The 15,868-nt window shown below is 38.0% G+C and overlaps 1 non-coding gene across 1 annotated transcript; it reads right to left on the bottom strand.

Annotated features, from left to right (window-relative positions):
- Positions 1-13,915: 13,915 nt before the first annotated feature.
- On the bottom strand, positions 13,916-14,022 carry LOC140852268 (small nucleolar RNA R71). Its single transcript, XR_012135170.1, has one exon. It is a non-coding gene; the product is annotated as a small nucleolar RNA R71 (small nucleolar RNA).
- Between the last annotated feature and the right edge of the window lie 1,846 nt (positions 14,023-15,868).

The following is a 15,868-nucleotide window of genomic DNA, read 5'->3' as shown; positions in this document are numbered from 1 at the left end:
AACCAACCTATATGGCACACAACGACCTATGCTCGATAAACATTGTTGTCCTTGGTAACAACGTATCATTTGGTCGCGAACAGGTTTAAGGACTAAACGATAAATCCTCCTTTGTCGAGTCTAAATAGTCCTAAGGACTTCACCACAACACAGGAGTTCATTAGAAGATGACAATTTGTGATGAAAAATATCAAAATAATTTTTATTTATTTATAATTTATGTACTAATTCAAAAAGAGCACAACCGTCAACAGACTGACGATTGGCTTTGGGACACTATTCCCAACAATCTCTCACTTGATCTAAAGCCAATCGGTGAAGTATCTAATACCCATCTTTGACTTGAAGTCGTCAAACTCCTTCACCGCAATGGCTTTAGTGAATGGGTCGGCCAGGTTCTCCTTTCCATCGATCTTCTAAAGGTCGACATCACCTCGATCCATGATTTTTCGGATGAGATGGTAGCGGCACAGAATATGCTTCGTCCACTGGTGTGCCTTTGGTTCCTTCGCCTGAGCAATGGCTCCAGAGCTGTCACAGTAGAGCAGAACTGGACCAACAAAGGAGGGTGCTACTCCGAGCTCGGTGATGAATTTTTTCAGCCACACCGCTTCTTTGGCAGCATCTGATGCAGCAACATACTCCACCTCGCAAACTGAATCAGCCACAGTGTGCTGCTTGGAACTTTTCCAGCAGACAGCCCCACCATTAAGGGTAAAAATAAATCCCGACACACTCTTGCTGTCATCGTGATCAGACTGGAAACTAGAGTCTGTAAATCCTATAAGTCTTAAGTCCGATTCACCATAAACAAGCCACTGGTCCTTAGTATTTCTTAAATACTTCAGGATGATTTTAACAACCTTCCAGTGATTCTCTCCTAGATCAGATTGGTATCTACTCACTACCCCTAGTAAGTATGCCACATCTGATCGTGTACATGTCATGACGTACATGATAAATCCCACTACCGAAGCATATGGAATTCTACCCATATGCTCTCTCTCTTGAGGTGTTGTCGGACAATCCCTCTTCGAGAGAGAAATTTCATGGCCTATCAGTAGATAGCCTTTCTTAAAATTCTCCATGCTGAACCTCTTCAGCATAGTATCAATGTACGTGGACTGGGATAACCCAAGCAACCTTTTAGATCTATCCCTATAGATCCTCATCCCTAGGATGTAGGAAGCTTCTCCCAAATCCTTCATGGAGAATTGTGACGACAGCCAAATCTTTATTCCCTGTAATGCAGGGACATCATTCTCAATTAAGAGAATGTCATCCATATACAATACAAGAAATATCACTACTGGACCATTAGCCCACTTATAAATACAGGATTCTTCTCCATTCTTAATGAAGCCATACATCTTGATCGTCTTATCAAAATATATGTTCCAACTTCGAGATGCCTGTTTAAGTCCATAAATGGATCTCTGTAGTCTGCACACCTTAGACTCATTTGTGGATGTGAACCCTTCAGGTTGTATCATATACACCTCCTCGTCCAGCTCTCCATTTAGGAAAGCTGTCTTTACATCCATTTGCCAGATTTCATAGTCCAGATGGGCAGCTACCGCAAGCATAATCTGAATGGATTTGAGCATTTCCACAGGAAAAAATATCTGGTCATAGTCTATACCATAACGTTGACAATATCCCTTGACAACCAGACGGGCTTTATAGGTTTCCACCTTTCCATCTGCGCCCCTCTTCTTCTTGAAGACCCACTTACACCCTATGGATTTTACTCCTTCGAGTGGGTCAACCAATGTCCATACATCGTTGATCTTCATGGACTCCATTTCGGATTTCATGGCCTCTAGCCATTTCTCAAAGTCAGGTCTCTACATTGCATCCATGTAGGTGATCGGATCCTCATCGTTTTTATCAAGTTCAACAGGATCACCATCCCGGACCAAGAAACCATAGTATCTGTCCGATTGATGTGGTACTCTACCAGATCGTCTTAAGGGTGCATCAACAATGGGCTCCGGATTTGGTCTAACCAAATCCGGTTCAGGTTCAGCTACTTATGTCAATTTTTCTACCTACCGAACTTCCTCAAGTTCGACCTTAGAGGCAACAGTCCCTTCACTAAGGAACTTCTTTTCTAAAAAGATTACCTTAAGGCTGACAAACACCTTTTGCTCATTAGCTAGGTAGAAATATTACCCTTTGGTTTCTTTTGGATACCCTATGAAATTACACTTGCCAGACCTAGGTCCAAGCTTGTCTGTAATTAAATATTTAACATAAGCCGGACACCCCCAAACCCTTAGGTGCGAGAGTACTGGCTTACGTCCTATCCATATCTCATATGATATTTTGGTTACAGACTTACTTGAAACCCTATTTAGAAGGTAACAAGCTTATTCGAGCGCATATTCCCAAAGAGAGATCGGCAGACCAGCAAACCCCATTATGGATCGGACCATGTCCAACAAGGTCCGATTCCTCCTTTCAGACACACCATTATGCTGTGGTGTTCCAGGAGGAGTCCACTGAGAGAGAATCCTATTCTCCCCTAAATATGTCAGAAACTCATTGGAAAGGTATTCACCTCCTCGATCCGATCGAAGAGTTTTAATACACTTCCCAGTTTATTTTTCAACCTCATTTCGGAATAGTTTGAACATTTCAAATGACTCCGACTTATACTTCATTAAATAGACATACCCATACCTCGATAGGTCATCTGTGAAGGTTATGAAGTAGAAATATTCACCTCTTGCACTTGAGCTCATGGGTCCACATACATCAGAATGTACCAGACCCAAGAGTTCACTGGCTCGCTCACCTTTTCCAGTAAAAGATGACTTGGTCATCTTCCCAAAAAGACAGGACTCACAGGTTGGAAGTGATTCACAATCACCAACTTCAAGAATTCCTTCTTGAGCCAACCTGTTTATCCTGTTCTTATTGATATGACCTAGCCTACAGTGCCAAAGGTAGACTTTTGACACATTATCTATTCTAGGACATTTATCGGATGTTTGAACCACATTAACAGGTTATGATAGTAAGTAAATTCTATTATTTATTTATCCAACAAACATTGTAACACCATTTAAAATGATATTGCAAACATTTTCTTTTATTAAAAATTCATAACCGTATATGGCCAAAAGGCCTATAGAAATAATATTTAATAAAAAGCTTGGACAATAGTGACATTCACTCAGAATTATATTACGAGAATTGATTACAAGGTTCATGATTCCTAAAGCTAGAACTGGAACTTTGCTTCCATCTCCAACGTTCAGGAACCTCTCACCGTCATCAAATCTCCTACTGACCTGCAAACCCTGCATCGATTTACAAATATGATAAGGACTTCCGGTATCCAATACTCAGGCAGTAGTATCACAAATGAAAAAGTTGCAAGGTGTTATCATATAATTACCTTGCTTCTTCTTCGGCCTGTTTGGGTCCAGGGAGGCAATGTATAGAGGACAGTTCCTCTTCCAATGCCTCTGCTTCTTGCAAAAGAAGCACTCCGTCTGGCTCTGGTCGGGCTTGCGCTTCTTGGTCTGACCCTGTGCAGACGTCCCAGCATGCGGCTGCACCTTCTTATTCTTCTTCTTCTTGTTCTTTTTCTCTTTCTTAAAGGGTCGACGACCAGAAGAAAACCCTCCCACAACATTCACCGACTCTTTATGGAGTTGATGGTTCTTCTCAAAGTTCTACAGCAACCCCAACAAGCCGTGGTAGTTCACTGCAGGCTTTGTCATTCAAAAATGAGTAAGGAAAGGGAGGAAGGACTTGGGCAAAGAATTAAGAATCGCATCCTTACCGAGCTGCTCGTGCAAGGGAAAGCCCAGTTTACTTAGGCGCTCAATCATTTCGATCATGTACAGTACATGATCAGTGACTGAGGCCCCATCCCTCATCCAAGCATTGAAAATGGCACAACTAGTTTTGTGCCTTTCAACATCGTCAGGCATGCCAAAGGAGTCGTTCAACATTTGAAGCATCTCCTGCGGCTGGGCATTCTCAAACCTGTGGCTGAACTCATCATTCATTGCCGCCAACATTATGCACCGAATGGTGTGCGATCGTTGAGCCACTTCTGGTAAGTGTCTCGGATCGTGCCTCTAGCATTTGGGGCTGGCTCCTCTAGTGCCAGATCTGTTACTATATAAAGGATCCGCCTATGCTCAAGGATGATTTTTAATTTTTGATACCAACTATCGAAATTAGATCCCATGAGCTTGTCATTATCTAATAATGACCGGAGTGACAGAGTAGTGGCCATAGCTACATAAAGGAAAACCAGACCTTAATTAGTACACAAATTATTAATACTAAAGACTTGTACTTTAATCTAAAGTTTTTCCCAGTATTTTTACGAACTGGTAGCTTCAACCTCCAATTCGAGGAATTACTTTAATTTCTTAGTGGGTACTAGAATCCACCCTAACTACACACGAGCCCAACTTTGGTTGGTCAACCCATGTGCATCTATGGGTAGGTTCATAACCACTTATTTTTCTAAACAACTTCTAGTAATTGATTTTGCCCCAGAACCTAATCAGTAGGTTTTGGCCTCTACTGAAAAGATCTGGTTAGGTCCAACCATTAACATGACTTGATTTGGTGAATCAGATCAATAAATGATCAGACCCGACTTTGGTCGGCCAATCTGACCACCATCAAAAAGACTCAAACCAAATTATCATATTATGAATGATAATTCCATTAGTCAATAAGCACCAGACCTTTGGGCCTCCAATGATTATTAAACTAATGGACTCATTATCACTCATTTAATGGGAGGCTATGACTTAGTTATCACTATAACTTAATCATTTTTAGGACCTAATAATTTTTGAGAATTTCATTAAAGAATAGATGAAAAGAAAATATCCAGTCAATTTCAATCCTCCCACTGACTTCACCAAGTCAGATTAAAAAGGATTTAATTAAGCCGGCATTAAGAGCACCTAAATCAGTCACACTGATTTACCTAATGACATGGGTGAGCCCTAATCACCAAGTGATCTAATCAAAATCTAACTCACCAGGTTGGTCAGGTAAGTGAGATCAGTGGTGGGGATATGCCATTAACTCGTCAGAGATCAAATCAATGCGAGTAGCTTCCACTTAAGAATCACTGGTCAAACTGCCGAACTTACCTTAGACACCAACCGGTTCATTAGTTTTAATTTGATCAACTTAGTAAATAAGGTTCTACCATGTAGCCATGAATTAAGTGTTGGGAATAGTATCTCAAAGCCAATCGTCAGCCTGTTGACGGTTGTGCTTATTTTTGTATATGTACATGAATTATGAATTAATAAAAATTATTTTGATATTTTTCATCATAAAATATTTCATCTTCTAATGAACTCCTATGTTGTGGTGAAGTCCTTAGGACTATTTAGACTCGACAAAGGAAGATTTATCGTTTAGCCCTTAAATCTGTTCATGACCAAATAATACGTTGTTACCAAGAACGACAATATTTATCAAGCATAGGTCATTGTGTGCCATATAGGTTGGTTGTCCTCTTAACTAATGAGTGCGGAGACACTGGTATGGCATACAGATGAGATGTAAGGATACATCTGCACTGAACGTGATCGACCCCGGAGCTATTTCTGCCGTCAAGATTTGCTCCGATGGAATATGGGTATAAATATCCCTCCGACCTGAGACTGCCACGGTGATTTGCAAGCAACTCACTGCACTTAGGCACTGGACTATCTGAATTTCTAATTCAGTGACGGAAGGCTGCTGGGTGTAGTCAAGTACTTGACTTGTCGGTGCGTGTATCAAGATGGGATTGACCACTCCAGTTTAGGAGCTGTGTACAGTCATGTTTCAATTTAGCAAAATCTTGGCTAGGGTAGTCCTTGTGAGGAGTCACAGGAGTGTTTGAGTTGAGCACGATTCGGATGATCTGATCAGGGTTGACAGTTTAACCCTGAGTCATTTTAAACACAGGGGTCAAAAGGATGAATTATACAGTAATCATATTCATGTAGGTTTTGAGTGTTGCGATTGCGACTCTTCGACCTATCCGAACATCGGGTACCATTGCTAGATGGTCACTTCGATTAATACAAGAATTGGTTCCTGTGCTACCGGCTTAGGTTCGAACCTACGGGGTCACACACATTAGAGGTTCTTATCTGATCTGATGGCTGATGTAGAATCCTACATGTTTGAGACTCAGTGATCAAGAATCAGGATTCTCTGATCACGAGTTTCACATATTATGGGTACCGGGGTCAAGAGTCTCACTGGTTGGGACTTTTCGATCAGGGTTACATATCGATGAATTCTGATGCCCGATTATCCATCGGATTTGGACTCAATATTTATGAAAGGTTTAATTAGTGATTTGATCACTAATTAATTCAATTTGATTGAGTAATTATTTTTGGATCAAGTTCAATTGAATTGGATTCAGTTGGATTTGACCCAATTAGGTTAAGAGTTGACCTAATCGTCGAGATGGTTTGGTCCCTGATTTGATCAAGGGTTGGGCTTAATCAATTCCTGATTTGATTAGGATTTTATTGAGCCTAATTAAGCCTAATTTAGTTGAATTTAAATTAGTCAAATTAGACCTAAATTATTTGGTTCAATTAGGTTGGTTTAAATAATTAAACCACCTTGACCCAATCTCCATGCGCCACCTCACTTCCATTGCACCCATTTGAATTCATGAGAAGGAACTTCTCATGAATTATTTCCTCATGCCAAGCCCTCTCCACGCCCCACTTTAATGTGCCATATGAATGGATAAGGATGATTGGTTGGCCATTCAAATTCAAAATAAAAGTTTGAATTTGAATGGGCAATCAATCTTTGCACCTTATCCCTTTTTTTACGCCCCATTTATTACATGAGAAAAGATTTCTCATGAAATCACTCCATGCATAATTTAAGCCATGCCTCACACCTTTAGTGGATAAGGGATGAGTTGGTGTCCATTTGAATTCAAAATTTGATTTGAATTCAAATGTGCAATTACTCATATTTATCCTTTCTTTTGGATAAGATGTTTGACGTTGTTATAAAAGGAGGAGAAGAGTGGGGCATGCAAGAAGAAGATTTTTGGAAAAAAATTTTGGGATGTGAGAAGTCTTGTGCGTGAGAAGGAAGTCCATATCCTTCTAAGAGAAAAAGAAAGAAAAGAAAGAGAAGTGGGTGCAAGGTTTTTGGTGAGTTTCCTAGAGTTTTAGCCTGGGGTTTGGGAAGAGAGATAGTGGGCTACGAGTGTCGTGAGCCCACAAAATCTCAGGAAGATCTTCAACATCCTCTCAACCATGTCTGTTGATGATCCGAAATATCTGAAGAATCGACAGACATCGATCGAAGGAGTTCGATCAGCATCGACCGTCAAAAGGGTTCTACAATGAGCTAGCACTCGTGAGGAGTCGATCAGATCGGGAGCTTCGTGTGGACGATCCACAGAGGTCAGACATGCTGTGTGGCTACATCGCAATGATCAGACTCTTCCGACGGTGATCAGATTGCGGCGATCTACTACCCGCACAAAGATATTGTGTTCTGAACACATTACAGTAAAGCGTTTACTGTTTGAATTTGAAATTCAAAAGTAAATGAATGCATGCTATATATCATATTTAGATCTTAGTGTAGGGTAAATTCATATTAATTAATTAGATTAATTAATATTTTTTCACTGTAAAATCATAATTTTGAAAAAATTTTAAAATTACCATTTTATCCCTGCACTGAATTTTCTCCACATTAAGTCCATCTTGGTCTAGTTAAAGATATGGACCCATTCAACTACAACTATTGGAGTTGAGTCTAGAGTGTCCTTGACCTAATCTAATTCAACTTTTGATTAGATTTGACCAATTACTCTAATTTAGTCCATTTCTTTAAGCTAACCTTAGGTCTAACCCAATTATGGATCTAATCCATCTAACCCATTGACCCATAAGTTTATGCAATTGTCTTAGGTCTTAATTCACAATTCTAAACCAACTTGACAATACTTAATTCTTTTAATTAAGTATTTGGGCTAATAGGTCAGGGTTTAGCATTTCGAAAATAATTTTTAAATTTGAAAGGTTTTATTTTCTGTTCACCAAACATGTTGACTCATTTCATAAATAGAACAGCACATTTTATAAATAGCAATCCTATTGCTAATTACATAACAGAAAATAATTCAATCAAAATAAATCATGAATATTCTTTTAGATCTAATCTAATACATTCATGATAAATTTTACAATTGAACCTTTATAATTAAGTCCTTTCGCTGCTTCATCTGCATGGGATATAATTACAGCGGCATCTCTACCGCCATAGGAGACCCCATCAAATGGGAGGAGAGGGCCTTTAAACCCTACTTTTCTCCTATGACCGGACGGCCATGGCAACCAACCCAATTCGATTACTTGCTACTTGGATCAAGTATATCTAAATATACCAATTTCAAAATTTAAATTTCAAATTTCAAATTTTAAATTTTAAATTTTGAATTTTAAATTTCAAACAAATTTCAAATTTCAAATTTTTGAATTTTAAATTTTGAATTTTAAATTTTGAATTTTAAATTTAAAATTTTAACCAAATTTCAAATTTTTAATTTCAACCAAATTTTAAATTTTAAATTTCAAATTTTGAATTTCAAATTTTTGAATTTTAAATTTTGAATTTTAAATTTCAAAATTCAAAATTCAAATTTCAAATTTTGAATTTTAAATTTTTGAATTTTGAATTTCAAACAACTTTCAAAATTCAAATTTTAAATTTTGAATTTCAAATTTCAAATTTAAACTTTTAGATTATAACTTAATCTATGCATGCAAATTTATATATCATATCTTAGAACTTGCTCTGATACCATTTGATGTGAAATTCAGTGTAGGGGTAAAATGGTAATTTTAAATTTTTTTCAAAATTATGATTTTACAGTAGAAAATATTAATTAATCTAATTAATTAACATATGTTTACTCTATACTAAGATCTAAATATGATATACAGTATGCATGTATTTAAATTTAAAATTTGAATTTGACCAGTAAATACTTTACTGTAATGTGTTCAGAACACAATACCTTTGTGCGGGTAGTAGATCGTCGTAATCTGATCACTGTCGGGAGAGTCTAATCATCGTGACATAGCCACACAGTGTATCTGGCCCCTGTGGATCATCCACATGAAGCTCCCGGCCTGATCGACTCCTCACGAGTGCTAGCTCGTTGTAGAGCCCTTTCGATGGTCGATGCTGATCGAACTCCTTTGATCGATGTCTGCCGATTCTTTGGATACTCTAGATCATTAGCAGACATGCTTGAGAGGATGTTGAAGATCTTCTTAAAATTTGGTGGGCTCACGACACTCGTAGCTCACCTTCTCACTTCTCGAACCCTAGGCTGAAACCCTAGGGAACACACTGAAAACCCTGTGCCCAATTTTTTTTCTTTTCTTTCTTTTTCTCTAAGAAGTTTTAGACTTCCTACTCATGCACAAGGGTTCCTCACACCCCACTTTCTCTCTCAAAAATTTTTTTTATGCACGCCCCACCTTTCTCTCCTTTTTAAAACAACGTCGAACGTGTCTTATCCGCGTGAGAGGATAAAGATAAGTGGTTGCACATTTGAATTCAAATTGAGTTTGAATTCAAATGCAAACCAACTCATCCCTATCCACTTATGGCGTGAGAAGAGAAGGGTGCGGACTCTTTGTGCATGGAAAGGTTTCATGAGAAACCTTTTCTCGTGTAAGTTATGTGGCACACAAGATGGATAAGTATGAAGGCACAAGAGATAAGTTATCCATTCAAATTCAAACATGCTTTGAATTTGAATGGTTAACTAATCAGCTTTATCCATCCATATGATGCACAAATGTGGGCGTGGGGAGGGCTTTGCATGAGAAAAAATTTATGAGAAATTCTTTCTCGTGAATTCAAATGGGCACAGTGGATGTGAGGTGGCGCAGGGAGTTTGGGTCAAGGTGGTTTCATTATTTAAACCAACCTAATTGAACCAAATAAGTTAGGCTCAATTAGACTAATTTAAATCCAACTTAATTAGATTTAATTAGGCTCAATAAAATTCTAATCAAATCAGAAATTGATTAAGCCCAACCCCCGATCAAATCAGGGACCAAACCATCTCGACGATTAGGTCAACTCTTAACCTAATCGGGTCAAACCCAACTGAATCCAATTCAATTGAACTTGATCCAAAAGTAATTACTCAATCAAATTGAGTTAATTAGCGATCAAATCACTAATTAAATCTATCATAAATATTGAGTCCAAATTCGATGGGATCAGAATTCATCGATATGAAATTCTGATCGAAAAGTCTCAAACTAGTGGGACTCTTGACCCTGATACCCAAAATATGTGGGACTCATGATCAGAGAATCCTGATTCTTGATCATAGAGTCTCAGATATGTAAGACTCATAGTCCATGAACATTAGGACTCTTCATCAGCCATCAGATCAGATAGGAACCTCTAATGTGTGTGACCCCACAGGTTTGAACCTAAGCCGGTAGCACAGGAACCAATCTTGTACTAATCGAAGTGACCATCTAGCAATGATACCCGACATCCGGATAGGTCGAATAGTCACAATCATAACACTCAGAACTTACGTGAATATGGTTACTGTATAATTCATCCCTTTTGACCCCTGTGTTTAGGATGACTCAAGGTTAAACTGTCAACCCTGATTAGATCATTCAAGTCGTGCTCAACTCAAACAGTCCTGTGACTCCTCACTAGGACTATCCTGGTCAAGATTTTGCTAAATTAAAATACGACTGTACACAGCTCTAGAACTGGAGTGGTCAATCCCATCTTGACACACGTATCGACAGGTCAAGTACTTGACTACACCCAGCATCCTTCTGTCACTGAATTAGAAATTCAGGTAGTCCTGTGCCTAAGTGCAGTGAGTTGCTTGCAAGTCACCGTGGCGGTCTCAGGTCGGAGGGATAGTTATACTCATATCCCATCAGAGTAAATCTTGACAGCAGAAATAGCTCCGGAGTCGGTCACGTTCAGTGTAGATGTACCCTTATATCTCACCTGTATGCCATACCAGTGTCTCCATACTCCTTTGTTAAGAGGACAACCAACCTATATGGCACACAACGACCTATGCTCGATAAACATTATTGTCCTTGGTAACAACGTATCATTTGGTCGCAAACAGATTTAAAGACTAAACGACAAATCCTCCTTTGTCGAGTCTAAATAGTCCTAAGGACTTCACCACAATACAGGTGATTTATGTCACAAATTGACATAAAAAGTATCAATTAATATCTAAATTATCTAACTTTATTAAGAAATTGATACTTGTTATTATATTTTGCAGAAGAAGAGATCATCAATAGAAAGAACAAGGAAAGAGGATTCCAACGACGCAAATTTTATGCAAAACGGAGTTAAATTGACCCAGAAATTGAAGAATGAAGAAAGAAGACTCAATTGGGTCAAACCCGAGTCAAATCAGATCAAAATTGGTCAAAAATCAACTGATTTGGTGATCTGGTTAGCCTCCTGGTCCACAGCAACAGGCGCATGGACCATGGACCCATCGGCGCACTATAAACCCTCTAAAACCTCTTAGTCCCACATCGGAAGTTTTGAAAACCTTATAACCCCCAAATGCCTATAAAAAGCCCCCAAAGGCCCTTGTTTTATGTATTCTTCCTTCCGATCAAGCTTGTAACCCTAGATAGTGGGGTTTTTAGCTCTCTTTTCAAGCCTCGAGCTTTGAAGTTTTTGTAATAAATTTTTTTTATATATAAAATCTTATTTTTATGCAATTTCATCTCTTTACATTATGCAATTTATTTTTCTTGCAATTAGGATAGTTTAATTTATGCAATTTAATTTTATGCAATTAGGTTAGTTTAAATTATGCAGTTTAAATTTATGCAATTAGGATAGTTTAATTTATGAAATTAGGATAGTTTATTTTTCTATATTTAAATTTTGCAAGTAGATTTAAATCATGTCTAGCTAAGTATCCCTTCTAGGGTTTGCGATGAAGCTAGATCATGAGTAGAGATTTTACATAGGGTTCTTTCTTTTTCTTAGGGTTTCTTTTTCTTCCTCTTTTGTCAAGAATTTTTGATGAACTACAGTTGGGTCAGAGTCCCTTCATAGTTCATGCTTGATTCAGTGCATAGGAGGAGAAAACCCTAAGGGATCCTAGTTACTACTCCCCTGTAAAGAATCTTGATGGGTTATCGTTGGGCCTTAGTCCCTTCATAATCTATGCTTGAAAAAAACAAGAGGAGTAGTCGTTAGGATCAATAAGAAAAATTCTAGGTAGAATTTCCTAATCTAGATCTAGTGGATTCAAAAACCCTAGATCCTTAGTCTTATTGTCTTTAGCAAACAACTTTCGACTTTCGATTTTTGTTAAAGCTCGCTTGAGCATAGATTTGAAAATCATTTTTAAAACCAAGTCTCTGTGGGATCGACCCGTACTCGCTGGTCGTGCTACTCTGCACACCGTGCGCTTGCGGTTTTATTTACAAATTTTAAGATTTGAACATCAAGTTTTTGGCGCCGTTGCCGGGGATTTGGCGTTTTAAATTATTTTCAAATATTTGTTCTTCATGCGTTATAACTCTCTTTTTTTTTTCTTTAGGTTTCTATATTTAGTTGGTGATTGCTGGAAAACTCAGGTACGCTTCTAATTTCTCTTTTATTATTTTTAGTTAATTACTTTTGCTTTTAGACCTAATCATTTGAATTTACTTAATCACAAAAAAAAAAATATATAAAACAAAACAAAAGACATTTCATAATCGTGAAGTAAAATATCAAAATAAAAAAAAAATTCTAAATTAAAATCTTTTACATTCTTGGTCATCTTGGTTATTTGTATTTGCATTTTCATAATTAATCTAAGGGCATCAACCCATTAACAAGATAAGGTGGGGATTTCATTACCCTTCCTTAGCCCAAAAACCATCTCCATCATATTGCATTACCTAGACTTTTAATCTTAAAATCAATTAGACGTCAACCTTAAGGAATTCGAGCTCAATAGGACAAGGAACCCTAAGAGTTCTACCAAGTTTGAGTTGTTTGATTAGTTGGTGTCTAGGCAAGTCCCTGAGGGTGGTTTGTTAAATTGGTTCAGTTGCTAGCCTGGCCAACTCGTTTGGTGTCTAGAAAGGCAACGATGAGTGAACCTCCCACCTCTTATACTTACCTGGCTAACTAGTTGATCAATCTCCACTTGGAAGGTTTGAAGGGTCATCTTGGAACAGTTAGGAGCTGTCTAGATTTAGGTTAACCCTAGGATAGATTGAGTTTAATTTATTGATTCACTTGTTTGAAAAAAAAAAAAAATTTAAAATTTAAATTAATTTGGTTACTTTTCTTTAGATTTAGGACTCCTTAGGATCTTCTCTTTAGAACTTTTTCTCTTTTCTTTCTTTTCCTTATACATAAAAATTTTTATTAAAAAAAAAATATATATATAAACATCGAGAACCGTACACCTCGTGTGTGGAGAAGAGTGTCGGGTCGTCTAGTTAGGATTGAGTCAATTCCTGTTGTTCCAATGGCTGAACCAATCCAACCCATGACCCTTAAGGATTTGTGTTATCCAGTTGGCTCCATCCAACCATCTTGTATCAGGTTGCCACAACCGACAGCTAACAATTTTGAAATCAAACCTCAAATCATAAATATGCTTCCAAAATTCACAGGATTAGAGGATGCTTATATATTTATTAGAGAATTTGAGGAGGTATGTGCAACCATGAAACTGCAATTAACAGAGGATGAGGTCAAACTTAGATTAATCAACTTTGCCCTTAAGGACAATGCTAAGAAGTGGCTTTATAGTCTGCCAAACTATTCTGTCACTACCTGGGAGGGCTTTGTGAGAATATTTTTAAAAAAATATTTTCCCCATCATAAAACAGCTAGGATTAGGAATGAAATAAATCAATTTTACCAACTAGCTGGTGAATCATTTTGGAAGTACTTTGATCGTTTCAAGAATCTTTTGACCCAATGCCCACACCATGGAATAGAAACTTGGAGACTGTGCCAGATCATCTATGAGGGGTTAGATTCAAACTCAAGAACCATGCTAGAGTCCATGTGCCAAGGCCAATTTATGGACAAAGAAACTACTGAAGCTTGGCAATTCTTAGAAGACCTAGCCGAGAAAAATTTACAGTGGGAAACAACTAGGGAACCTGATAAAGCTACACCTTCAAGAGGAGGAATGCATCAAATTCAACCAACCCTAGCATCAGAGGCCAAGATTGCAACCTTAACACGTAGATTGGAAGCCTTAGAATTACAGAGACCAGCCAATGTAAATCAAATATCTGCACCCATGTGTAAAGGGTGCAATGCACCAGACCATGTCTTAGAAGAATGTTCCTACTCGAATGAGTGTGCACAGGTGAATGCCACCTATCAAGGACCATTGAACAATCCTTATGCACCCACATATAACCCAGGTTGGAGGAATCACCCAAATTTCTCATGGTCCCAGAATCCTAATGTAGGTAATCCAAATTTCAATCAGCAAAATCTAAGGTCCAACCCAGTAATGAACAACCCGCCAGGCTTCCATGATAATGACAAGAAAATTACCTCTTTAGAGAAAAGCCTAGAAGCCATGATGAAGACACATACCAGCTTTATGCAAACCACGGGTCAACTCATAAATAATAACACCCAAGCTATAGCCCGTCTGGAAATGCAAGTAAGTCAGCTGGCTTCGACCATTAGTGAACGAGAACATGGTAGGTTACCTAGCCAACATGAGCCAAATCCTAGGAACCAAAATGGTCCACGACCCCAACAAGAAAACCAAGTTAATGGTGTAAATGCCATTCATACCTTAAGATCAGGAAAACAAATAGACAATAAGGTAGTTGCACTTGATGATATAGATGACTCATCTACCGAGTCACCTTCTAAAACTACTACCTTTCAACCTCAAGCACCAGAAACTGAAAATTCACCTAGTCCAGTACTTAAAAGTCCTAGAGTTCCTTTTCCAAACAGACTGAAATCCAATAAATCTGAACATTTAGATAAAATTTTAGAGGTATTTAAACAAGTCCAAGTTAATATTCCTCTTTTAGATATAATCCATCAGGTTTCAACTTATGCCAAATTTTTAAAAGATCTCTGCACTAGGAAAAGGACCACTAATGTACCAAAGAAAGCATTTTTGGCTGCAAGTGTCAGTTCATACCTATCTAGCCATGTGCCAATTAAATATAAGGACCCTGGAGCTCCAACAATTTCTTGTGTTATTGGAGAAACCAATATAAAAAAGGCCTTGCTAGATCTAGGAGCTAGTGTGAATATCCTTCCATATTCGGTGTATGAACAACTAGGATTAGAAAAACTTCAACCTACTGGGATCATATTACAGTTAGCCGATAGATCTCTCAGGATCCCTAAGGGAATGGTCGAGGATGTTCTAATAAAGGTTGAAAATTTTATTTTCCCTGTAGATTTTATTGTTTTAGAGACTGAGCCAGTTACGAATCCTAAAGGACATATACCTGTCATTTTAGGAAGACCATTCTTAGCTACGGCCAATGCTGAAATCAATTGTCGAAATGGTCTAATGAAGTTATCCTTTGGGAATATGACCATTGAGCTTAATGTTTTTAACTTAGAACAGGAATCCTCTTCTCATGCTGATGTCAATGTAGTCCAAGATGGTATTTATGAATCCATTGACATTAGTGATGATGAAGTCGACTTAGAGTTTAACCCCTGGTTAATCCATGAGTCTGAGGATGTCAATGAAATACTTAAAGAAAATCAGATTAATCAGGAATCGACACTTCCTACTGAACCAATCATTGAGATGGTGAACTCATCACCTAAACCATCGATAGAG

The sequence above is a fragment of the Elaeis guineensis genome, chromosome 10 (genome assembly GCF_000442705.2).
Source record: "Elaeis guineensis isolate ETL-2024a chromosome 10, EG11, whole genome shotgun sequence".
Classification (NCBI taxonomy): Eukaryota; Viridiplantae; Streptophyta; class Magnoliopsida; order Arecales; family Arecaceae; genus Elaeis; species Elaeis guineensis.
The sequence above is the reverse complement of the archived record's forward strand: the minus strand, read 5'-3'. Positions and strand labels throughout refer to the sequence as shown.